General features: G+C 35.5%; 1 protein-coding gene and 1 pseudogene across 7 annotated transcripts in view; one reads left to right on the plus strand and one right to left on the minus strand.

Moving 5' to 3' along the window:
* Positions 1-26587, minus strand: part of EPHA6 (EPH receptor A6) — an 867085-nt gene that overhangs the window by 581558 nt on the left and 258940 nt on the right. The gene's annotated exons all lie outside the window — the stretch shown is intronic.
* Positions 20446-20985, plus strand: LOC121490886 (annotated as a pseudogene).

A 26587-nucleotide genomic window follows, 5' to 3' on the forward strand; every position in this document is an offset into this window, starting at 1 on the left:
ACACATACCAAGAGAACAGAAAAGAAAGCCCAGAAACAAACCCAAAACTCTATGGTTAATTAATCTTCAACAAAGCAGGAAAGAATATTAATGGGAAAAGGACAGTCTCTTCATCAAATTTTGTTTGGAAAATTGGGCAGCTCCATGCAAAAGAATGAAACTTCACTATTACACCATACACACACAAAAAAATGCAACATGGTTTTAAAACCTAAACATGGGACCTGAAACCATAAAAGTCCTAGAAAAGAACTCAGGCAGTAACCTTTTTGACATCAGCTATAGCAACTTTTTTGTAGACACATCCCTTAGGGCAAGGGAAACAAAAGCAAAAATAAACTTTTGGGACATCAAAATAAAAAGCTTCTGTGGAGCAAAGGAAATAATCAAAAAACTAAAGGCAACCTATGGAATGGGCGAAGATATTTGCAAATGACATGACCAATAAAGGGTTAGGATCCAAAATTTATAAGGAATTTATAAAACTCAGCATCAAAAAAAGAATAATTTAATAATTGGCAGAAGACATGAACAGGAATTTCACTAAAGAAGACATCCAGATGTGGTCAACAGAAACATGAAAAGATGCCCGTCATTACTCACCTTCAGGGAAATCAAAACTACAATGAGATATCACCTCATACCTGTCAGAATGGCTAAAATCAATAATGCAAGAAATAATGGTTGTTGATGAGGATGTGGAGAAAAAGGAACCCTTTTGTACTATTGGTAGGAATGCAAACTGGTGCAGCCACTGTGCAAAACAGTATGGAAGCTTGTCAAAAATGTAAAAATAGAACTACTCTACAATCTAGGAATTGTACTCTTGGGTATTTATCCAAAAAATATTTAAAAAGTAATTCAAAGGGATACATGCCCCTCTGTGTTACAGCACTGTTATTTACAATAGCCAAATTACAGAGGCAGTTCAAATGTCTACCGACTGATGAACAGATATGGAAGAGGTGGTGTACATAAATACACACACACACACACACACACACACACACACAGGAATACCATTTAGCCATAAAAAAGAATGAAACTGGGTCATTTGCCAGGACATGGATGGAGCAGAGAACATAATGCTAAGCAAAATAAGTCAATCAGAGAAAGACAAATGCCATATTATTTCACTCAAATATGTTAATTTAAGAAGCAAAACAAAAGATCAAAGAAGAATAAAAGAGAGAAAGAGACACACACACACACACACAGAGAGAGAGATCAAGAAACAGACTTTTATAGGCTGATGGTTACCAGAGGGGAGGTAAGTGGAAGGATGGGCTAAAATAGGTGATGGGGATGAAGGAGAGCATTTGCTGTGATGAGCAGTGGATGATGTAAGGAATTGCTGAAACACTATTTCATATACCTGAAACTAGTAAATCAGTGTATGTTAAAAAAGATATTTAATAAGCTAGTGGGCCTTCTTCATGTTCACTTACCCCATTTACTAATTGGGTGAGGAAGTTCTTGAGGCCCTATATCTAGTTAAATGTGGTGGTGATGATTAAAAACCAAACAAGCACAAAATCTTTCTAACCAAATAATACATTAAAAAGAAGAAAAAAACCTTTTTTTTTTTTCAGAATATTCTGAAATACCAAATTTCCCACTATACTGCTTCTCCCATCATAATGAACTGGGCCTCTCTCTCCCTCCCAGCCCCCCCAACCCCTGCACACTACAGCATTAACTCAGAAGCTTTAACTCAGAAGCTACAGAGAAAGAACCTGGGCAGTACTCTCTTTTTAAAGGTTTACATTTCTTGTTGTTGTTGTTTTATATTTTATTTATTAATTTGAGAGGGGGGGAAATCACAAGCTGGGGGAGGGGAAGTGGGAGAGGGAGAAGCAGACTCCCTGCTGAGCAGGGAGCTGAGGGAGGGCTCTATCCCACAACCCTGAGATCATGACCTGGGCCAAAGACAGAAGCTTCACCAACTGAGCGACCCAGGTGCCCTGCATTTCTTGCTTTTCTTAAAGTATCCCAAGTGATGCTAAGACAACCTGACTGAGAGCCATCCTGAAACAACATTATGTAGACCATACCACTAAAATGTTAAAATAGTAAGTAGCTAACAATCTGTGAGCATGCAATGAGTCCACACTAAGCAAAATACGGCCATTCTTTTCCTTTAATCTTTAATTCTCTAACATAGATAGTAGCCTAATCTTACAAAATGAAAAACTGAAGGTTAGAGAGATCGAGTACATTTCCCAAAGTTACAGAGTCGTTATGCAATAGAACACAGAGCTATACTCTTGCTCAGCATAGTCTCAGTGGCTTAGATTCTGAGGGCAATACTGCATCTGATTGTGCCCATCCAAAAAACATTATCCAGGATATATAATTTTCCCTAGATTTTTGTGCATTCTTATAGTTGTGATATTCTAACCCATAGTTTTTTTTTTTTTAAAAGTCTTAAAGTTGTTGATTTCCATTAGTTTGGGTAGCTGCCTTTGGAAACCATGTGCCGAGTGAAAAATGACAAAGACTTCTAAGACTATTTTCACATTTTGAGAAAATGAAGGGACAATCTATTTTGCAAATAATTCCACTGTCTGAAAATTGGTCAGAATAGGAAGCTACATAGCTCAATTTTCTGGGGACAGTGTTATTTGTGCCTATTGTCCCAATAAAATGGAAAAAGAGGAACGTTTTAATCACAGGGCTGTTGTGAGGATTGAATATAATACTATGCATGAAGTTTTTGGCAAATGTCTGCACCTGCTATGTACACTATACATTTTAGAGATTATTATAATTATTAGTGGCTATCGCCAGGTGTTATAAACATCTAGCTCTTTTATTCTCTTTAACATATAATTTTGTATTTTTCTGGGCTCTAGAAGTATAATATATATATATAGTTTCCCCAATTCCCATTGCCCATACTATCCAAAAAAGCAATTTTAAAAGTAGATCTCAAGTCCTTAAATTTCTAGAAATTGTTTTTACTTGTGGTTGTTCAGTTTAGCCAATGAGTCCATCATGAATCCCAGTTTCAGGTACAGAATGTTTAAAATTGAGATAATGACTCCATTATCCAAGCTGAAACACAGTATTTCAGCTTTATATGTACTATATTAAAGAGAACATGGTAAATAGGTATTTCTCTTATGGAATGTAAACAAATTAAACTCAGGTCATATGAGGCAATAAATTAGAATTTGTTTTTTAGTTAACCGTATATTGCCTTTTCCCTTCCATTTCTAGAATTTTCAAATCTTGTATGTGCTATAATTTACACACTTACTGAGCTGAATATATTGCTACACATTATAAATTGAGAGCAAAAAAAGAAATCCACAATGTCTAACCACCCCTTTCTTTATACTCTGATGCCTGACAGGAGAAAAAAAAAAGATGTGAATTTATAGTGTGATCTACAAGTAAATGTATACAATATCCAAAGCCATGATTCACAAAGAATCCACACTATTACTTACTTTCTTTTTTTTTAATTAAAAGGGTTTTATGGCACTTGTTACAAAATGTCCTCATCAAATAATCTAACCAAAAAGGCAAAAGAATTAGTAACTTGTTTCATTTTGAAATAAATGAAGTAGCAAATAGCTGGTTTCAAGCAAACTAAGATAAAGTCCTAATTCTGCTTTCTAGCATGAGGAGAACATAGTAATTTTGTGAAAAAGGCCTTTGCTGTCTCCCGATTAGGACATAAGATATGAATAGCAATTACAATAATTAAATATAATTACATTAAAATAATTAGTACTTAAACTATCAATTGCAGTGCTCTACTCAGCAATTAAACACACAGACAAAATTTCAATATAATTTATATTGCTCTGTTCCTTACTCAGGAAGTGGTGAAAATCTCCCTGTGTGTTTTCAATTAAACCAGCATTACATCAGTTTTATATCAGGTTTTGAAGCTAGGGAGGTCATAAGACTTATGAATCACTGAACTTTCTAAGTGGCGGTAGTTCGATGGGTTTATCAAATGCTCTGGAAAAGTCACTTTTCTACTTCTAGAAATTCCTAGGAGGGAAGCTAGCCTTGCTCTGGACCTTGTAAATAGTGACAGATTTTACTACCATTTGCACTTTACATGGTTCGAAGCTGATACTCAGACACTACTGATATTCAGGTCCATACATTAGGTCTGAAAAGTTCTGATCTCCATTTGCTTGGGTAGCTCCCTTTGAAAACAATATACAGAAGTAGAAAATGATAGACTGCTGAGACTCTAAGATTGTCCTTAGGGAAACCTATTTTGCAAGAGTTTCAGATTATTGACATGCCAGCATTAGAAACATCAGTGGATAAAAGTTACTACAGAAAAATAAGTCCATAGACCAATGACCCAAGTGCTATTTAAATTGTAAAAAAATAAATTTATGTCATCAATACTTAGAAAAGTGAACTGTGAAAAGATTATATACTACTCAGCATCTTATTTTTTTAAGATTTATTTATTCATTTATTTATGATAGAGAGAGAAAGAGAGAGAGAGAGATCGAGAGAGGCAGAGACATAGGCAGAGGGAGAAGCAGGCTCCATGCAGGGAGCCCGACGTGGGACTCGATCCCGGGACTCCAGGATCAGGCCCTGGGCCAAAGGCAGGCGCTAAACCACTGAGCCACCCAGGGATCCCCATGCTACTAAGCATGTTATTAACAGTTTGATATTTACTAATAATAATTTTTAAATTGTGTGTTTCTCAGATGAGTAAGAGTCAGAGTTTATATTCCGCCAGTACCCACTAGTACAACATTGCAGGTTGGTAAAGTGTGAAGTATCCTCTAAATACCTGATATCTGCACTACAAGTTACCACTTGGCTACACTGGTGTCTATACTGGTTTCTCTTTTACTAACTTCAAGATCCAGCAAATAACCTTGGCATAGAAGAAGGTGTCAAGATGCTACTACTGTACACAGCTTCTATTCAGTACTTTTTTGGCTATAAAACATATTGGATGCACCCTTGGAAAGTGCTGTGCTAAACCATCAGCAATCCTTTCCCCAAATTTTCTTAGTGTCTGGCATGTTACAGATAGATACATGTTGCTTTTAGCTAAGACCATTTCCATATGTAATGTTGAACAAACCAATGTTGATAGCATGAGCTGGTGTTTAGCATTTGGGGGAATCCAGGGACACAGACACTGGGAAGAGATGTTAGGGACTGACAATCAAAGCAAAAAGGGATGGAGAAAACCCGGTGCTCTCCCAAGCAGACATGAAGATCTAAGGTGGGGAATTATCCAGAAGAGCAGAAAAACAGAGAAGTTAAAAGTAGAACAAAGGCAGAGAGAACAAAAACAAACCCAAAGTGTGTTCCAGGAAATCTGTTCCCATTAGATGAGGAGATGTGAAAAACAAGACTGGCAGAAATGAAGCGGGAAAGTACATGCTGGCCATGCAGCAAGAGTTCAGGCATGCTTCTCCGAGACCTGACAGACCTGGCCAACAGAACAGCGCCAGGTATCCAAGAATAGAGACAAGAGTGAGTCCCAGAAAGGCTGAATAACATCCTTGCTTAATACGTGCCAAAAAAGGCTGATAAGATCAATTGTCCAGGGTGGGGGGATGGGGTAACTGGGTGATGGGCACTGAGGAGGGCACCTGATGGGATGAGCACTGGGTGTTTTACTATATATTGGCAAATTGAATTTAAATTTAAAAAATGTAAAAAAAAAAAAAAAAAAAACGGCAATTAAAAAATCAATTGTCCAGCAAGTTACAGTGACTGAAATTCCAGTATGAACTTAAAAATCACATGAACTTCAACTCAAATCCTAGGGCTTCCACTTACAAATTTATGACCTCAGAAGTGACATAACATTTCTGAACACATTTCCTGACCTGAAAAATGTTTTAATCGGAAATAAGGCAACAGGAATTGCTAAATTGCTTTGGACTGGTTAGTACTCAATCAATAAAAGCTATGCCAATAATTATTGCACTGAATAGTCAGGAGATTTCATCATCAGATCCTCCGGTATCTTGCTAGTTAAAACTCCATTTTGGTCTGACAGGAATGAACATAGGTAAGTGAGTACTTGTTACTATTATCTGAGATGAAGTTCTGATGAAATAGTCAACACATTCCACTTTAATACGCAGACCCTTGCAATGAGAATCAATTTGCACCATGGTATTCAGGTGAAAAATAACTTCAACTTTTTAGTTTTCCATTTCCTAAATCAATTAAACCTAGCTCAGAATACCCTGACCACCTGGCAGGCTCTTTCCCCTTTGTTAAGGTCATAAAGTGTCTCTGGTTTCTTACATAGTCCAGAAACCTTGGGAAAAGAGTTGGATTTTAAGTTCAACTGAGATTTTCTTTCTTTTTTTTTTTTTTTCTTAACTGAGATTTTCATTATCCCTGTCTTTTTAGTCTAATCATCTTGCCCATTTTCCTAGGGTAAATTTAGTCAATGTACTGAATTTACTATTATTCCCAAACTCCTGAAGTTGAGGCACAGTTTTCAGAAATATACCCCTATTAGAAATATCTCCATGAAGCTCCTACAGTCTCTACTGCAGACACTCCATGCACAGATGCTCCTGCACCATGATCCTCAATTTTCAAAAATCCACCTCATCTGGGGCCAGCACAATTCTTGTTCTTTTAAGCATGCAGGTCTTTATCTTCCCAAAGATTAGACATCTCTAGAAAGAGCCATTAAACTTTTGCCCCTTGGCAAGGGCAGTGCCTGCATAGATAGCAAGGCTCCTTGTGACATGCCCACAGGAAAACAAAAAAGTCTGGATGTACACTGCTTTGCAGTGATCTAAAAAGCCATGAGTCCCATTCCTCCATTAATAATTCCACAGTATTTAATTGCTTTTAAAATAATTCTACAAACATACAATTTGATGACAGGCTAAAATTGAAGCTTTTTAAAAAGAGGATAGTATACTCTTTAGATATGAAAATTAATAATTCATTAAAATGTATTCATTAGAATAATAAAAAATTCCTCATGTATAAAATCTTTTGATTTTTCTCTATGGTATAAATATATTCAATGATTGCTATTTAAATAGATATTTAAATCTTTAGGATGTTAAAAATATTCAATAATATAGCCAATGAATTTTAAAAAATAACTGCCAATGTAGGTATATGTATATATATGTATGGCTATGTGTCCGTGCATATATTTATATTTCCTAGTAAGCCGGTGTAACTTAATACCTTTTCCATTTTCTAAGTGTATCACTAAGGAGCGTAGGACAATAAATTTGATATTGTACAACTAAACTAAAAACTTGACAAATTATATATAAAGTTTAATACTATAAACTCAATATTGTTTATAATCAATGAATTTCAAAATCTCTTTATAATAAGTTCAGTACAGACAAAACTATAATTTGAAGAATGCTTGTTTGGTACATAAGTAGAGTTGAATATAAACAGTGAAAAAGATGAGACCTTTTGTTACACATAGAAGTATTAAGCTTCAGCATGAAGAAGATAATATTATAGCTCAAGATTTTAAGATAGTTACTACATATTAATTTTGCATTAATCCAACAATTTCCAAAGAATTAAAATAATTGTAATTTATAATGTCATCATACAAATAAGTTGCCAAATGGGAATTTTATCTCAATTTCAAAGAGAAGACTTGATTTATTTTATTTATATGAAAGAAATATATTCAGTCTAGCTAACTAAAAAGAGATGAAAAATATTTTAAGAAATCAAAATCAAATCAAAGCTCAATTGTGTTTCTGAATCCTACAATAAATAGTAAAGTGTAAATGTAACAGAAACAACAAATCCGGTCATGTTCAACTCATACTATCACTCTGTTTTATCTGTTTTGCATAGTAAATTTGTTTTGATAATATTCAGATGGTCTATAAATGAGAAGTAAATCTGTGAAACATATTAAGCTATCAACAAGTACTATGACATCTGACTCATATAAAGCATATATCAAGGAACACTGGATACTCCTTAGTACACTCAAAGCAACTTGCTTAAGGTCATATGCAGCCATTTTGTTAAAGAATCACTATGCATGAGCAAGTTGGCCATGTGTTTGCTAAGTCACTTGATGTTTACAGCATCATTACATCAAGTTTGACACAAATTTTATGACTCAGTTTGTCAAAGTTCTTTAACTCCATCACTCAAACGATCACTTTCTGAGAGTAAAAGAGAGTTGGCAAGTAGAGGATATATATTTCCTAAGACTGAGTTTGTGTAAAATTAAACTTTCATATTCTGACTGTACATATAACTTGTGCAAATTGCTGTGTGGTGAAATAAACATTTCTTTATAAAATTTTGATGTATTTGGTCATATTATGCTAAGTACCAGAATGTTATAGAGTGTTATTAGAAGGCATTCAAAGTAGAATATTTCAAAGCAATCATGTCTCTTGTGATCTTAAAATATTTTAATGGTAAACTGGTACTATTGATAAAGCTTTAAAGTGAAAAAGTATTTCTTTGTAATTATTCAAATCATGAAATGTATTATTTTGCTAATGACTTTAAGAGCTTTCTTAACTATCTTTAGATTTACAAGTGGTCTTTGTGATATTTAGATAAATAAGGTTTTAAAAATAATCAGAACCAAGAAATGTGGTATATACAGTATTTCCACACTTACTGTATCATTATTACATATTTATCCAGTAGTCATGAGCACATGAAACTATGTTAGACACTATGGAGTTACTGTCATCTACTTCAGAAAATCTATGCTCTAGAGCATCTTCTGAACTAATAAAAGATTTTTTTAAATGCTATTGTCAAATTGTCTATATAGAGAGCAACATAAATTGGATTAAGAAATGGAATTTTAAATTAAAATAAAAGAATTTACAATAAAAAAAGAAGACAGGACAGTTTTCCAGACAGAAATAGAAAAACTGTTTTAATAAAATAGAAACTCTCAAAATACACATAAATAAGGACAGAGAAAGCACAAATCACATAACTGGAACTAACTAGGAGTAGTTGGGAAAGTTTTCTGAATGAATATTATTTGGAATAGCAAATGACTGGCAAACAAACTGAGAGGAATTTCAGACAGTAAGAATGATAACTGTAAAGAATGAAGGATGTCTAGACAAATTTAAAATGTAGCCCTCAGTTGCATTAGACTCAGTGACAAAACAAGCTTGTGCAGAAGGCAAAAGGCAGAGAACTATCCACAGAAAAGCTAGTTTCTAATATACTAATGAAAAATTGGAAGAGTTATTTGTGTTACTTAAGGGCAGTGAAGTAGAAGTGAGTGAGTGTGTGAGAATGAGTGTGTATGTCTGTACACTGTATAAGAACTATAGAGAGGGACGGCTGGGGGCTCAGTGGTTGAGCATCTGCCTTTGGTTCAGGGCATGATCCCGGGATCCTGGGATCAAGTCCCGAGTTGGGCTCCCCATAGGGAGCCTGCTTCTCCCTCTACCTATGTCTCTGCCTCTCTTGGTGTCTCTTATGAATAAATAAATAAAATCTTTAGAAAAGAACTATACAGAGAACGAACGATACCCTGAAAAAAGTCAGACATTCAGCTCGGCCATTTTTGTTGTGAATGATGAAAATAAATTTAGCAATTGATGTTTTGCAATGGATGAAAAGTAGGATAAACTTTCTTCCATAGGGAAGTCTGGGTGGCTCAGCGGTTGGGCATCTGCCTTCAGCTCATGTCCTGATCCCAGAATCTGGGATCCAGTCCCACATCAGGCTCCCTGCAAGGACACTGCTTCTCCCTCTGCCTATGTCTCTGCCTCTCTCTCTGTGCCTCTCATGAATAAATAAATAAATCTTTAAAAAAATTTTTTCTTCCATAGGGGTACTATAGATTAAAAAAAAGAGAGAGTTACTATAATGAATTAATTTCTTTCTCCATACTATAAATACAATAGGGTCTTTTGTGTCTAGGTTAAATACATATATGTCAAAAACATCCATATATTTTTTAAGAACTTTAATGAAAAACATCATTTCTATCTAAACCCTTGAAGAGCATTTCAAAGTTTGACATGCATCTGTCAAGACATTTTTATATCCATTTATACCCACTACACATAACACACACATACAATTTCTATTTGGAACAAAAATGGATTTATACTACTTACGTTACTTGTTTTTTCACTTTGCTCCATATCATGGACAGTTTCCAACCTCAGATTTACCTTGTTTTTTGTTGTTGTTGTTTGTTTTTGTTTTTACTGGCTGAACAGAATTCAGTGTATGCATGTACAATGGTTTACTTATTTTTCTTTCGAGAAATTCTTAGATTTTTTTCATTTAACTATCACAAATATTGATTCTGTGATTATCTTTATGTATTTATATTTGAAAGTTTGTGTGAGCATGACTGTTGAATAAATTTAAAAGTGGAAAAGCTGGAAATTTATATTTGAGAGAAAGATTTAAAGTGGTGGTAAACTTTCACTCATGGGTAGTACTGAACATAAGTATAGATTTTGGTTGAAGGAAAACATTTAGGAACAGAAAGAAGACCTGAGAATTATGAACATAATTATACCTGAATAAAAGCACTATAGAGAAAGGTGGCAGGCAGAAATTCAAAAGTAAGAAGTTAAAGATAAATCTTGTTATGCCATTTATCTTAAGTTTTGTAGAAGTGGTATAAATGATAAATATAATAAGTTTGTGATTTGAAAAAGATAAGTGACCAGGAAGCAAATTCTAAAGAGAGCCAAAATTGACAACTGGATAATGGCCTTCAATTATTAAAAGTTAATAGTCTTTATTCTTAGAAAGAAGTGCCTGTTGGGAGGGAGGTGATACTGAAACCAGCCATAAGATCACTGTCACATTAAGGAATAATTTTATAAAGACTCATGATGAAAATATAAATCAGGAATGGCCAGGCAGAGATAGAGAAGTAGAAGTAGAAACATGTTTCAAAAAAGTACGGCAATGGAGGAAAGTAGATTTGACACAGCATCTATCTTCATAAAAGACACTTGTTGAAATAAATTAAAGGAGATTAAGCACAAAATAATTGTTAATTCTCATGACATGAATTAGTTGGGCTTGAAATGATTTGCTCTCATGTAGTAGATTGGAGTCACAGAATGGAATATTAAATTAGAATGGACAAAAAAGGATTTGGAGATATTTTATTATAGGTCATAAAGCCAAAGCATTTTCTTTTTTAAAAAAGATTTTATTTATTTATTCATGAGAGACACAGAGAGAGGCAGAGGGTGAAGCAGGCTCTATGCAGGGAGCCCGATCTGGGACCGCGGGATCACACTCTGAGCTGAAGGCAGATGCTCAACCCCTGAGCCAACCATGTCCCTTCAAAGCATTTTATAATTCAAATATTTGTAACATGAGAAGAAAAGTGAGGCAGTGGGAGCTGTTAAATTTTACCAGACTGCTCTAAACATACAGTTATAGAAGACTATAAACTTTAACACTGACTACATTTTTAAAAATGTGAAAAAAGCTGTTGGTCAATACTGAATAAATTTAATGGTATGTATTGGCAGTTTTGACAGAAGATAAAAGAAAAAATAAACATGCTTACTGATCATGCCACATCCCAAAGGTTAAAGTAAGTTTTCATGAGTATTTTTGTTTTATACGTGTTACATGCATGGTCACCCATTCTCATAAACAATTGACAGATTCTGAAAAAAATCAAAAAGCATGAATAGAATTTTATACTAATGTGACAAGTTGTAAATTTATTGTGTTGAAATTGAATACAGGTTTTCTAAATTAAAGTTTTAAAAGGACTTATGCATGGCCAACACCCTAACAATATATAATACTGATAAATGAAAGCAGGGGAAAAATTGGATATAGCTGATGAACTGATACTACAAACAGTTTAAAGATGGTAAAAAGTACCAGAAAACAGACTCTTAATTATAGTGGATGAACTGAGGCTTACTGGAAGGGAAGGAGATGGGGGGGGAAGAAAGGGGGAAGGATTGAATGGGTGATGGAGATTAAGGAATGCACATCTGATGAGCACTGGGAGTTGCAGGTAAGTGATGAATCACTAAATTCTACTCCTGAAACTAATATTACACTGTGTGTAAACTAACCAGAAGTTAAACAAAAACTTGAAAGAGAAAAAACAGTAATAGCTAAATATTAAAAAAAAGTAATTTACATTTAGCGAATATTTTTAGTATTATATATATGAGACTATACACATTATGATAATTATCATTATGTACATTATAATTATGAATATGTAATCATACATAATTATTAGAAATCAAATGAAATAAATAATGTAAACTATTTTCTGCTTTCTACATAGGTTGAACCCCATATTTAATATATGAAGTTTTTATAATATTTTATATTTTTCAAATATTAAAAGGTAATATGTGCTCATTTTGAAAGTTGAAATAATATATAAAATGTGAAATAAATTACATAACATCCTAATACAAAAAGGTAAACAGCTAATGTGTTGATTTTTTTTCCAGAATTTTTGAGGCAAATTTTAACATATCATTATAGGTTGATATATAAATTTTGTTACCTAAAATTTTCTTTGATCAGGATGTAGGCAGTGTTTTCTAATAATATTATTTTAAAAATATGATTTTAATGGATACGTGCAAACTTCATAATTTTGATACATGATCTATTTTGGACACCTATATAATTTCCTTTTTAAAAATAATATTACAGTAAGCCTAAGTTCTAAACTCTATGTGTGCATATATCTTTAGAGTAGAAGTGGAATCCCATGGTCAAAATATACGAATTAATGAAGATCTCTAGCTATCCTGGCACAGATCTACACTGTCCTAAAATCATTATTTCAATGCCTACTCATTAGAAATGTAAAAGTGTTATTATTAGTTCTGCCCAGAAATAAAACTAGAATCATTTAGAAAACATGCATTAGTTTAAAAAGGAAAAGTACTTATCTCAATAGGGATTAATTTATATTCAATTATAGTGAATTTGAGCATTTTTATTATGCACACTAGCTGCTTTTATGTTTTTTAAGTTTGTTTGAACTACCTGCATTTGTCTTTTGTCTGATTTTTTATTGGGAAAGTAGTGTTTTAAAATGGTTTACTAGAAATGCCTGGGTGGCTCAGCGGTTGAGCGTCTGCCTTGGGCTCAGGGCGTGTCCCCGGGGTCCTGGGATCGAGCCTCACAAGGAGCCTGCTTCTCCCTCTGCCTGTGTCTGCCTCTGTGTGTGTGTCTCATGAATGAATGAATAAATAAAATAGTTTGTTAAAGCTGTTGTTTACATATTTAAATCTTTAACTCTTCATCTGTTAAGATATAATTTATTTTTAACTGTTTAAGATTTATTTATTCAATAATATCTGCTGAAATCCTGATCAGATCAAGAGTATTCTGAATTCTGCTTCTTAGATATATAGATATAGATATATAAGGCTGTATTATTCGTAAAATGTGGCACATAATACACACTGGTAAATTAATTTACCCTTTGTAATAATAGTAAAAAGGGAGAAATACAGGTACCTGTTCACTATACATATTACATGTTTTTTTATAATAAATGTTAAATTGAATATCTTTAGTCTTCATTCAGGCATAGAAAAATGTAAGTTAAAGTGCTACCGATTTTCTAAAAGCTAGACCTATTATTATTTTTTATTTTTTATTGGAGTTCAATTTGCCAACATATAGCATAACACCCAGTGCTCATCCCATCAAGTGTCCCCCTCAGTGCTCATCACCCACTCATTATGGTATCATTCATTTGGGGAATATAGACCTATTATTATTGCCTTTAAAATTGTGGCACAAAACCTAGAAACCACATAAAAAATTCAAATACCGCTGTAGTAAAAATAGAACCCACAAAAATGAATGTTCAAGTGAAAACTTGGAAAAAAATGGAACATGTGACATGTAATTACCAAGTTTTCCAAACATACATATCAATATTATCTTTATTTTTAAATGAGAAAAAAATTCAAACAAGGAAGAACAACACAGATTTAAAACATCATGTTTCATACTCTGTATGTTACAATTCTGTTTGGCTCTTTTTGATTATGTATAATTTAAGCCTCAGAATTGTTTAGTTCCTCCCTCTCTATACTAATATAATTCCTATATTTTGTATAGTTTTCTGAAAATTAAGGAAAAAGTTTCCTCTTTTCCCTCCCAAAGCTGCAGAAAAGACTATTCTACGTCATAAAATATGTCCTGACAACATGATATATTAAGAACATCCCCAAAATGTCTATTGTACTCTCTAGTTCATTATGTAAATATGTATGAAAATGTATAATCCTGTTCTGTTACCAATCATTATACAGAACTTGGATGTTTTATCTGAGAACCATTTTTAGATAGAATTCAGAGAATGACGTGAGTAATGTAACGTAAAGGAAATTTCCAAAAGTTTGCAACTCCACTTTATTGCTTTCCATCAATTGTTGATCCCAGCAATCATATTTATCTGTTTCCTTAAAAGTGTAAGAAAGAAATAAAAGCTCTGAGATTTTTCTTCTTTTTTGCATAAAATTAAAATAAATCCTGTGACTCCACTGGAGTCATTACTCAAATGAGGAGTGTGAAAATCTTTATTTAAATTAACAGAAAAAATCTCAAGATCACACTCCTACTTTTAAAAATGAAAACACTAATTAAACCACCATTTTAAATTAACAAGTTATTCAAGAATAAGACATAAACATAGTGTCTAAAGGTTGCTTAAAGTATGGGAAAACAAGCACTCTAATACTGCTCTTAGGGTCTAAATTGCTGTCAAATTCTGGAAGAACAAACTGGAAATATCAAAAGCTAAAAGGTATTTACTCGCTGATATAGCAATTACAATTTCACTAATATTCTACACATGTAATCAAACAAGTGCACAAAGACAAGTGTGTTGATTTTTTTTTTTTATATATCTGCACTAGGAAGGAGAAAAAAAGAAACAATCTAAATGCCCATCAAGAGGGACACTGGCAAAACAAATGACACCTTCATAAAATGCAACATGGAATATACTGTACATTTATGGAAAGGGATCCAAGTTTAAAATGTATGTATTTATACATTTAATGTGCTTCAATTCACATAAATGATTATTTTTCACATATCAATAAAAATTAAGAATAGGCAAATGAATAAAGTACGTAAACAATTATAGAAAAATATAAATGGCCAATAAACATGTTGAAAACACAGTTTGCTAGGATTCAAATAAATGTAAGTTAATCTAATAGATATTGATTTTTCCATTTCTGAATCTGGCATACATTTTGCTTTAAAATATTAATTTACACATTTACCAAAGAGGAGGCAAGTTTGCTTATGCACAAATGGATTATTAATAGCCGTAATCTTTCCTATATACACTTACATGTGCATAGAGTATATCCCAAAGGACAGTCAAAAAAATCTGAGCAATTTTTATTTCTATGAAAGAGATACAGGGTCATATGAAAGTGAAAGAGAAATCCTTTATTTACAATATGCCCTTCTGAATTATTTGGATTTTGTTTTATAAAGAGGTGTTATTACTAACACTGTAAAAAATTCCTTTCTAAAAGTTTAATCGCCATGATATTAACAGAAATTATTAGATGTAGCTCTCCCTGGCCAAAGTAAAGTAACATCTTCCTAACACAGTAAGATCAGTGGCATAAATGTTCCCAAAGCAGAATCCACCATGTGGCAAAATCTCTAAAGTTTCTTTCCAGGAATAAGAGGATGCTGTCTTTCCTGGTCCCCTTGCTACCTTAGTTGGTTCAGGAAGCTATAAAAGAATAGCATAGACTGGGTGACTTTTTAATCTCTTACAGTTCTGGAGGCTGGAAGGATGAGATCAAGGTGCCAGCACGGTCAGGCTCCTGGTGAGGGCCCTCTCCTGGTTTACAGACAGTCACCTTCCTGCTGAATTCTCAGATTTCTCAGAGAGAGAGGAGACCATTTCTCCTCTCTCTTTTCATAGAAGCACCAATCTCGTACATAAGGGATCCAGCTTCATGACATAATTACCCACCTCCCGAAGTCCCCACCTCCAAGTGCCATCACATTGGGGATTAGAGCTTCAACACAGGAATTTGGAGGAGTCACAAAACATTCAGTCCATAGAATTACTTTAATTTTTTTTTTAATTTTTTTTTTAATTTTTATTTATTTATGATAGTCACAGAGAGATAGAGAGAGGCAGAGACACAGGCAGAGAGAGAAGCAGGCTCCATGCACCGGGAGCCCGACGTGGGATTCGATCCCGGGTCTCCAGGATCGCGCCCTGGGCCAAAGGCAGGCGCCAAACCGCTGCGCCACCCAGGGATCCCCATAGAATTACTTTAGATCATATTTCTTCCTGTCTTTAATCTAAATATATGGTGATTATAGGAAGCTGAATAATAAGACTAAGTAAGTTAACTTTTCTCCTTCCTGATACCACCTGTTCTTGGGTGGTATTTGCCTTTAAGTGAAGGGATGAAGGGATCATTCTAATGGTTATAAATTCCAATTTGAATGTTAGAGACGTTTGGGTTAGCCTTGATTTCAGGAAATAATTCTATATTCTTTTCTTTAAATCTCCTGTTTGACAGCCATTTTAAATATTCAGAAATAAAAATAGGCGGGGTACGTGGGTGGCTCAATCAGTTAAGTGTCTCTGCCTTTAGCTTAAGTCATGATCCTCAAATCCTGGGATTGAGTCTGGCATCCAGCTCCCTACTCAGCAGGGGGTCTGCTTCTACCTCAACCCCTTCCATCCCCCTGGCTTGTGATCCCCCCCCCCCCCTCTCTCTCTCTCTCATGTGCTTTCTCTCTCATGCTCAAATAAGTAAATAAAATATTTTTTAAAAAGACTGGTTAAAAAAGAGATATAAAAATAGGCAATATTCAAGAAGAAACCCGATTACAGAAAAATTAAGGGAAAAGCTACAGCATTTTCAATATAGAAATTCTTTTCAGTTTACATAGCATCTGCAAAAAGAAATTTGGAATTGAGCGAATGAATGAGTTTGATGAAAGATACATATTCAGTTGCCAAAGATTCTCTGTACTGATTGAGGGGGTAAAGGTAATCTCATACAGTAGATATAAAATCATACATGCATAGTTTCTTATTTTGGTTGCAAGTCTATATCACATGCGGTTAGGATCACCCTATGTAAAAGAGAAAGCACTCTTTCCTCATAAAAAGATAACAGAAGATAGGATAATAGAGGACACATTGCTTTACTATTTTGCAAGGAGTTACAGGGCTTTTGATGTCAAAGTTAATCTAAAGCCTGGAGTGGAAGACCCATATTTTGTGGGCAAACCACACATCAGAGTAGGTTCCTGAACCCAAGAAAAAAATTCATGGTTAATTTAAGTGCAGATTGGCTCCCTCCCCAATGGAAAAATTTAAGGTCAGATTAATTAGTGTTTGATAACAGTTGACATTCAGGCAACAAGCTGCCCCTTGTGGGCAACTTGTTTCCTAAATTTTTTTTCCCACATTGCCTATGGTAATTTATATAAAAATAAATTATTTGCAAGTTACTTTAATCATTAATAAACTTTTCTATCTATAACTCCAATAACTAACTAAATATTTTAAAATTATTCCAGTTATTTTATTACCTAACCCATGATTCTCAATTAATATCTGTCCCTTCACTAGTTAGTTTCTTATGGCTGCTGTAGCAGAGTACCAAAAACTAGGGTGGCTTAAACAACAGAAATATATTGTCTCACAGTTCTAGAGACTAGAAGTTCAAAATAAAGATGTCTGAAGGGTTAGTTCCTTCTAAGGGCTATAAGGAACAATCCATTCTATGCCTCCCTCTCAGATATTTGGCTTATAGACAGTGTTCTCCTTGTATGTTCACATTGTCTTCCCTGTGTCCAAATCCTTTTTCTATAAGAACATGGGTCATACTTGACTAAGGTCCATCCTAATGATCTCATTTTAACTTGATCCTTTGCAAAGATCCTATTTCCAAATCAGGTCATATTCACATGTAATAGGGGTTAGGACTTCATCATCTTTATGTGGGATGCAATTCAACCCACAACAGTCCCTAAAGGTCAAAGAGGAAAGAAACTCCTATAAATAACATCATTTACTTCAATTATTTTTATTGTAGGAATAGAGAATCATAGAGAGTGAAAACAGCATAAGCCAAAAAGCATTAATAGTGTACATGTGAAGTTTGTAAAGACTGGAATAGGTTATTATAAATCACAATACCTACTCAGGGAAGTCTCCCCACCTTGTTGGAATCACCAACAAAGAGTAGGTCTAATCCCATTTTTCTAGTGAGAGATGCCTAAATTAATGATGGGGTACTTGGGAAGTATAATTGCCATAATCACTTTTTAAAAGCCTAGACTACCAAAGTTAGTTCTATCAATTGATGGTAAATGTCTTATAGTGTCTCATTATGTCAGTTAAATCATATCACTTATTTATTTTATTAATAAATTATATTATTTGACAGATGATTTTGAGATCATTTTCAGTTTCCCAGACTTTGATAAGGCACTGTGGACACAAAGATACATTGATCATCTTCTCTCCCCTAAGCAAAATTATAGCTTGAGTTATTGAGCCTATCCAGAATACCTGTTTTCCTACAAAGGTAACTTGGAGCAGTAGCTCTCAAACTGTTTTCTATTATGACATACATGCAAGGTACTCCTACTATGCACAAAATATTCCCAGAAACGTATATAAATTATTTTTAAAAGGTCAAAAAATTTTTAGGGTAAAAAACACCACAGTAATTCAAAATCACTATATTAATGTCCTGAGAAATAGTCACTGATGCTATACTGATTATTGTAATGCCTTTTCTTCTCCCAACAGGAATATGTGAGTGACATTACAGAGATAACATTGTTAGCACTACAATATTTTACAAGAAAATCATTCACAAATAACAATAATTTATTATTAACACTACACTGCTGATATAGACAAACCAGTGTACCAACAGGTCAAGGTTGATTTCCCCTGTTTCAGAGAAGACAGTGCTTTGGTAGCCTCCATGACCTTCTCCAAACCCAGTTCTTCCAATTCCAAGTCCTCTTCTCTGACACAGCAGCCCCATTTTAGGAAAATGATGTATACTGTGAATTCATTTAGCCAAACACACTGCCAGTTATAAAATACTGAATACACATTATTTAATTTGTTCTTATTAAGTGATATTTATTCAGTGTGTTACTCAACGCCCTCATATCCACCCTTCTAGAATTATATGGTTGTCAAGAGATATACACAATATAGAAACAAGCACATATGACAAAGGCAAACTTAGCAAAAGATAAAGGCTCTGAAGAAAACCAAGAGATATAATGGAGTGAGTAATGGGGTAGGAAAAAAGCTCTTTTAGATCAGACAGTCAAGGAAATTTTACTGACATGTGGTCTTAGATAAGAATGATGATTGCCAATCACACTACATCTGCAGCAGAGCATTGCAGGAAGGGGTAAGAGCAGGAACAAGACCACATAGCCTGTAAAAACTAGGGATGTTAGACAAACAGAAGAAGGATGCACTCCTTAGAAACACCATTATTATTATTATATATAGAAAAAAACATTATTAGCACATACTTTTTTTTCTCATTTTGCAATTAAAATGTGTAAGATGAAACACATTAGCTTCCCTTCCTGAATTTGAAGCTCCAGAAACTATGACCTGTATCTTCTTTATATTTGTATTTATGATGCAACGTGATATTACCTAATGTGTAGCAAACACTGAATAAATATTTGAACAAATTTAACATTCAAGAGATTATATGATGTAAATTTATGATGTAGAGTTTGCTACCTAGGATTTTTGCTAAATCAGATGGACACTGGTGGTCAGCATAAATTAAATGCACACTTTTGAAATTTACTGAATTTGAAGAAAAGTGGAAGAAGCATAATTATTTACTGAAAGTAACTGAGAAAAATAAAAGGAAAGAATTCCAAAATGAAGATGGACTATAAAGAAGAAATGTCTTCAGTATAGAGAACTCTATAGTGTTAAATGCCATTCTGAGATATCCTGATACAAAAACAAAGGCAAAACTTTCCCTCTTGGCCTATTAAACTGCTAAACTAAGTCTCTGCTCCATATTCTTTCTTTTCAAATTTGAATTATCTGGTGATAATTCTTTTATTGTAATCCCTGGCTCAGTCTGCCTACTGCACTGATTCGAGCATACTCCAGAAAACATTTAGAGTCCAGATATGTAAAAACTTCATATTCAAATTAGTTTCATTAAAACTAATGAAAATGGAGACACATCCTTGTAAGGAATCTACACCCTAAAATCTCTATGGTCCCTGCATAGCTGACTGCATATGCTGAGAAGACACCAAGAAGTAAGCTTACACGAAATGTATGAAAAAGCAGGAGCCACGGACAACTGTTTAGATCAGGTAAGCCTGTGTCCTTCTCTTGTGTCTTATCAACAGAAACCCATCCCACTGGCTGGGGCCGGTGCGGCTGGCACCTGTCTCGGGGTGCCCAGGGTAAAGGTAGCGGTGATGCTGACGCTGGCTAGCAAGCTGGGCAGATGGTCTCCTGGACATCAGCCACAGCCTCTGACTCCACTCGGAGGGTGTCCGTAAGGGGCACGCTGCTCGTTAAAGAGGCTATGGAGCTTGAAGCAAATTGACCGTGTTCTTGTAAGGTGCATTTTCCTGATCCAAACAAGATCCACTGCTTTCAGCTAACTGCAACCCCAGAAGTGTGTTCCTATCTGGGTGGAAAATTTCAGTTGGAAACAGAGGTTCCTGATGCCTACAACATGGGGCCTCCCAAAGTGAAATGCCTGCAGGGTCTGGCACCCCTACATCCCAGAGACAGGTGACACATGTCTAAGTTTACTGAGAGAACATTCCATGGCTGGGCTCCCATAGGGAGATTATAGGATGTTGTTTGGGGATTAAGCTCTTTGTTTACTGATCTTTTGAATTTTGATGATCTGCTGAATACTGAATATTGAAGCTGTGGAACATCACCAGAGGGGCAAGGAGGACTTCGGGAATAAAGTGGAAGACTACCTTAGGTGTTATGCCAGATGACAGGAGGAGGAGACGGTGGGGCTGTGGACTGTATGTTGTAGGCTTGTCTCCAACCTCAACCAAGAGGGAGCCTTGAGCTCCCCTCAGACCCAGAGGGTCATCCACATCCTGTGACTATGCTGTCCTGAAGAAGAACCTCTTCACGACTGCCCAACGTACATGGAGAGTTCCACACAAATACAGCAAGAAAATGTGTTTGGGGTTCTAAAGAGTTGTCTGCTTACCTTAACAGGTTTACTTTTTGGAAACTGTACTGTATAGGCTATTGATGAGATTCCTGAGAAGTTGTAATGAACTCAGAATTGAGGCTAATGCTTGTTTCTTCCCCTTTTCCCAAACAAAATCCTTCCCTGCACAAGTGATGATGATGTGCTCAGTGTAGCTCATGCATGCGGGATGGGCCATAAGAAACCCGCTGCATACTGTGATTGGATGCACATTCTCTTAGCTCCTCCCATGGATGCTGTCCCTGCCTAGATGTCCTGAAGCTTCCAAGACTCATAGTCATTCACTGTAGATGTCTTACTGAAATGCGTATTTTATTTAATGTAAGTATATTTTGGAACAGATTTGTAATTTGTACAATTTAATGCTTTAATTATTTTTTCTATTCTCAAAAAAAAGTAAAAAAGGAGAGGAGAGAGAGAAGAGAGAGAAAAGAGAAGAGAGAGAAGAGAAGAGAAGAGAAGAGAAGAGAAGAGAAGAGAAGAGAAAGAAGGAGAGGAGAGGAGAGGAGAAGAGAGGAGAGGAGAGGAGAGGGAAGGGGTGGGGAGGGGAGGAGAGGGGAGAGGGAGGGAGGGGAGGGGAGGAGAGGGGAGGGGAGGGAGGGGAGGGGAGGGGAGAGGAGAGGAGAGGAGAGGAGAGGAGAGGAGAGGAGAGGAGAGGAGAGGAGAGGAGAGGAGAGGAGGAGAGGACACATCCCAATTGGAATACTAGCATGATTCACCCGGAAATATTTTATAAAATCCTTCGGCTTCCTAATACTCCTAAAACCTAGAAATCTCAGGACATACAGTCTGTTTTATAACTAAAGTCAATAGTGTAAGTGACTTTTTGATACTCAAATATATTTAAAAGTACATTTAATCCATATATTGAGCAATTCCCTACATCAATCTAGTTTTCGTTAAATAAATTTTCACTTTTGTAATTACTTTATAAATGTTTTCTTAATTCTTAGTTCTATAAGGGACATCCCACCAGCAGAACAAACTGCATAGAAGCTCCTAGAAAATGAGGCATTTTGACAAGGGTAGGAGGAGAAACATTGTTGATTAGGAATACATTATAAAGAACTATCTAGAAAAATACACTAGATATACTTCCTCCTTGATTCTATTTATTAGAAATATAAACTTCTAAAATAACACATTACTCATTCATTTATTCATACATTCAACAACTATTCATCAAACACCTACCATGAGAATTTTTAGTTGTTTCTCAAACATTAGTTCTAGGGAATCACTTTATGATTGTGAACATCTGTGTTCCATATGTATCATTATTCACACATGATTTAAAAAAAAACTATCACTTTAACAAATTTATATTTATATAAGAAGTAAACTTTATATAGTTACTAAAACAAAAACTAGAATATTCTATGAATAGAGTGGAAAGTAGGCATACAAAACAAAAAATAGAATGAAATTATAAAAGGTTCATTCATGTACCACATAAACTTACTTAATGTAATAACAAAGATACATATACCACACTTAGAGAAATCTGGTCTTGGGAAATATTACTGATATTTTACAATGCCTTGAGATAGTGTATTTTCCCAGTATTAGCCATCAGAATCTAATTATCTTGACATGAGAAACTGAGTTTCATCAGTTTTTAAATTCGCTTCCTTGCAAATAGTGGATGTGCAGTAAAGTAACTGCATAAACACTGCATAAACCCCTTGAGTTCCACACACTAGAATTTTTTTTAAAGAATAAGCATATCTTACTCATAACAGATTATTTTATTTCTACATAAAAAGCATCTAACATTTAACAACAACAACAAAATGTCATGTATTCAGAAGAAAGTCCCTTTGCCTTGATTTGGTAACATGCATATTTCATGGGCTCTACTTTGAACATTTAACCAAGAGATTCAATGTGATTATTTCAGTAACAATTCAATTTGAAATGTCAACTATGTTCAGCATTTAAAAATTAATAGCTAAATCCCTTTAAAGATCAGGGAAATTTTGTTCTGGCTTAGAATAATTTTATAGTTTATGAATCTCCTTGTGCATTGTTTGCATATTTTAAACTATTCTGAATAATGCACTCCCTGTAAAGGCCCATTAGTTCAAAGAATTTTGACAGTCACAGCTCAAGGTATTAATTTTCATACCAGATATATATTTTCGATTGGCAGTAAATTTTTCAAACTCAAATATACTTTACCTAAATTGTGACTGTAATATATTTTGAATAGGTTATAGCAGTAAACAACCATGAACATTTTTAAAAAGAGAGAGAGAGAATTTAATCAAGGCTTTTCTCCTTCCCATTTCTTTGCTTTCTGGGAAGAGAACGGCCATTAAAGGAGGAAGCCTGATGCAGCAATCACAGTGGAAAAAGGGTGGCTGGAGGAAGGGGAGCTGCACAGTGCTGGAGCAGAGACGACAGCAACGCTGAGAATAAGAGGAGGAAGTAAAAATGCTTGATGGGTAATTTCAAAAACCTAAATAGTGGGGGCCCTTGGGTGGCTCAGTTGGTTAAGCATCTGACTTCGGTGTCCTGGGATGGAGACCCGAGGTGTGGTCCAGCTCCCTACTCTGCACGACGTCGGCTTCTCCTTTTCCCTCTACCTCTTCCCCTGCTCATATGCCTTCTCTCTCTCTCTCTCTCTCTCTCTCTCTCTCTCTCTCTCTCTCATAAACAAATAACAAATAAAATCTTTTTAAAAAGACCCTAAATAGTGAAACCCTTGACCAGCATCACTTTTTGGTATCAGAAGCACTCCAGACCTAAATGAGATTAATAACGATATTCTTATCTGAAGGTGCAAAGAACGACAGAAGATTTTCTGGGTTATCAAGACTATCACAGCCAAATCTAAAATAATCTGTCAACTACCCATCCAAGAAGCACTTACTATGCATGTGCTACTACATGCCAAGCACTGCACAACCCACTCAGAGAGCAAAAACAGTCTCTGTCCTCTTGAAGCTTACAGCTGGTAGGGAATACAGGTTCAATCAAATACTGTGCATTAATATATAATTACAAATTCAGATAAATGTCAGGGGGAAGGGAAGCTGGCTTTTGGGCAGTATTTTGCTAGAAAGGAATCTGTTTAGAATTGTTGGCTGGGGGTGAGCTTCTCTGAAAATCTGACAGGAGCACACCTTTCGCCATTGCTCATTTTATTTATACTACTTGGCTCAAGTCATGGTAAAATCTGATATTCACATTATGCCACACATGGTTCTAAGAAACTGAGGATTCTACATGAATTGACACAGAAAAACAGAACTAACTGCATGGCAAGCTTAGAGTATGAGTTTTCTTCTTTGGATTTCTCTCTACAGTCTCAAGAAGAACGTGGGTACCTATTTTCATAAGGTACTGGATCCAGAGTCAAGATTCTGTGACACATTATAGAGCAGGGACTACAGTTTTCTCTAAGCCCTTGCTCCTCCATGTATCCATAATTATCTGGCCCTGGCTTCCTTCTCCAGCACCATCCATAATTCCTTGAGCACTGTGTAATCCATTGTGTCATTATCGATTTATTGCCCTTTGGTTCCAAATTTCACTGTTCATTGCTTGCTTTGTGAAAATGAAGCCAGGCCTCCTAAATAAGTTTTCCTACCAGCCGTGATGAAGTTGATCTTCGTCAGTACAGGGTGAGGCAGGGGCGCTAGAGCAGGAAGGGGTTTTCATTCCTGGTCCTGGTATATGCTCTGGACTGCTCTAAGAATGCAACTTGCCAGCACCTGCTCCAGCTGTAGGCTCATACAGTGCCAGAAGTTTCCTTGTCCAGCATCAGCTCCTTACAGCATAGAGCTTTTCCAGCACTGGGCCCTTAGAGCACACAGTGGCCAGCAGCGACCCACATTTCCCTGGTGTTCCCCTAGGTAGTTTGGTAGCCTAGTGAGATATCGTGAATATCTTTCTTTGATTCCTTAGAGGGCCGATTTGTGGTCAAGTTTCAAGGACACATTTTCAGCAAATTCCACCAACTGAGCATTCCAGCAACTTCTCTGCCATGCAGTAATTATCCACAGCCATGCCCTCTCTAGCAAGGTCCAGATCTCAGCGCTGGGGCTACAAGTTTCAGGGAGGGGGAGGAGTTAGTTATATCAGGAGCCCTCCCTCAGCTCTAGGAATGGCAGCTACTCCCTACATTTGCTATTCCTTTATCTTTACAGTTCGCTTACTTCTTATTAGAGAATCTCTATTTATTCAAATCCTGTTATAGTTAATAATTCTCCATGTCAAACTTTTCCTGTCCAAATTATTGTTTTAGTTTTCTTCTGTGTCTCCTGATTGGACCCTGACTAACATATCCATTAATGCCATATTTTCAATTCCTAAATATACTAGGTTATTACATCACCCCTGCAGGATGTTTGTCATTCTGCCTTCCTGGATTAGCTGTTCTTCATTACACACCTGTGTCGTTCCTATTCAAACTTTCAAGACACAACCAAAAGTATATTCTCTGTGAGTCATCATCTCCTTTCTCCTCTCCACTCCCCAAGGACTAAGGCTGAACTAGTGTCCTTTTCTTGACCCATTCATCCCGTGACTACCTCTACATGATTCCATATGATTTTTGCTCTCCTTTACCTCCTCAACTAGATGGGGAGGATTATAAAAGTAGACAATGTGCCTTTTCATGTCTGTGTTTATAGGACCCAGTGGAGTACATAGTACATATTGGAAGCATTTGAAAGGCTCTTAAAGGAATTACTTTTTTCTTTCCTGTTTCCTGTCTAAACTTAGCTCCATTCCAGGTAGCACTGACTTTCAGAGATTGGGTATCCAAAGCTCAGTTTTCTTTTTACCTTCTCATCTCCTGGTACTTTCCCCACCTCCCCTCACCATAAACACAGAATGGCAGAGTTATTTCCATTTTTAATTAATTACATGTTGTTCTTTGGGAATGCTTTTCAACTCTATCAGCAACCAGAAACACAGGACTCAGCTTTCCTTGCAACTTGTTGAGCTTCTCAGGGCTTCTCTGAGGTAAAGAATAAGAGGAAGGTGACTCTGGACCCCGAGTTTAGACCGTGTCTTTGGCATACTTGGACAAGACCATTTACTGTGGCAGTCACCTTCATTGAGCTTTCCAGTTACTACTGTTCCTTTTCCCCACTCTGAATCTCTTTCTTAACTGCATTCTGATCTTAGTCCCATTGCTGAGGAGCAAACTTACATAGTTCCCATTCTTGACTAATTCTTGCTCCACATCTAATTCCTGTCTATGTCTACCTCTTCTGAAATCCGCATTGCACATCTAATTGCTATTATCTCATTTCTTGCTGTTTGGGTCCTACACAAAAACCTTTAGCTACTTCTTCATATAATTTTCTAATGTCTGAATCAAGTTTCCACAACTCTTCATTCTACTGGAATCTCTAATCTTC

The sequence above is a fragment of the Vulpes lagopus genome, chromosome 1 (genome assembly GCF_018345385.1).
Source record: "Vulpes lagopus strain Blue_001 chromosome 1, ASM1834538v1, whole genome shotgun sequence".
NCBI classification, from domain to species: Eukaryota; Metazoa; Chordata; class Mammalia; order Carnivora; family Canidae; genus Vulpes; species Vulpes lagopus.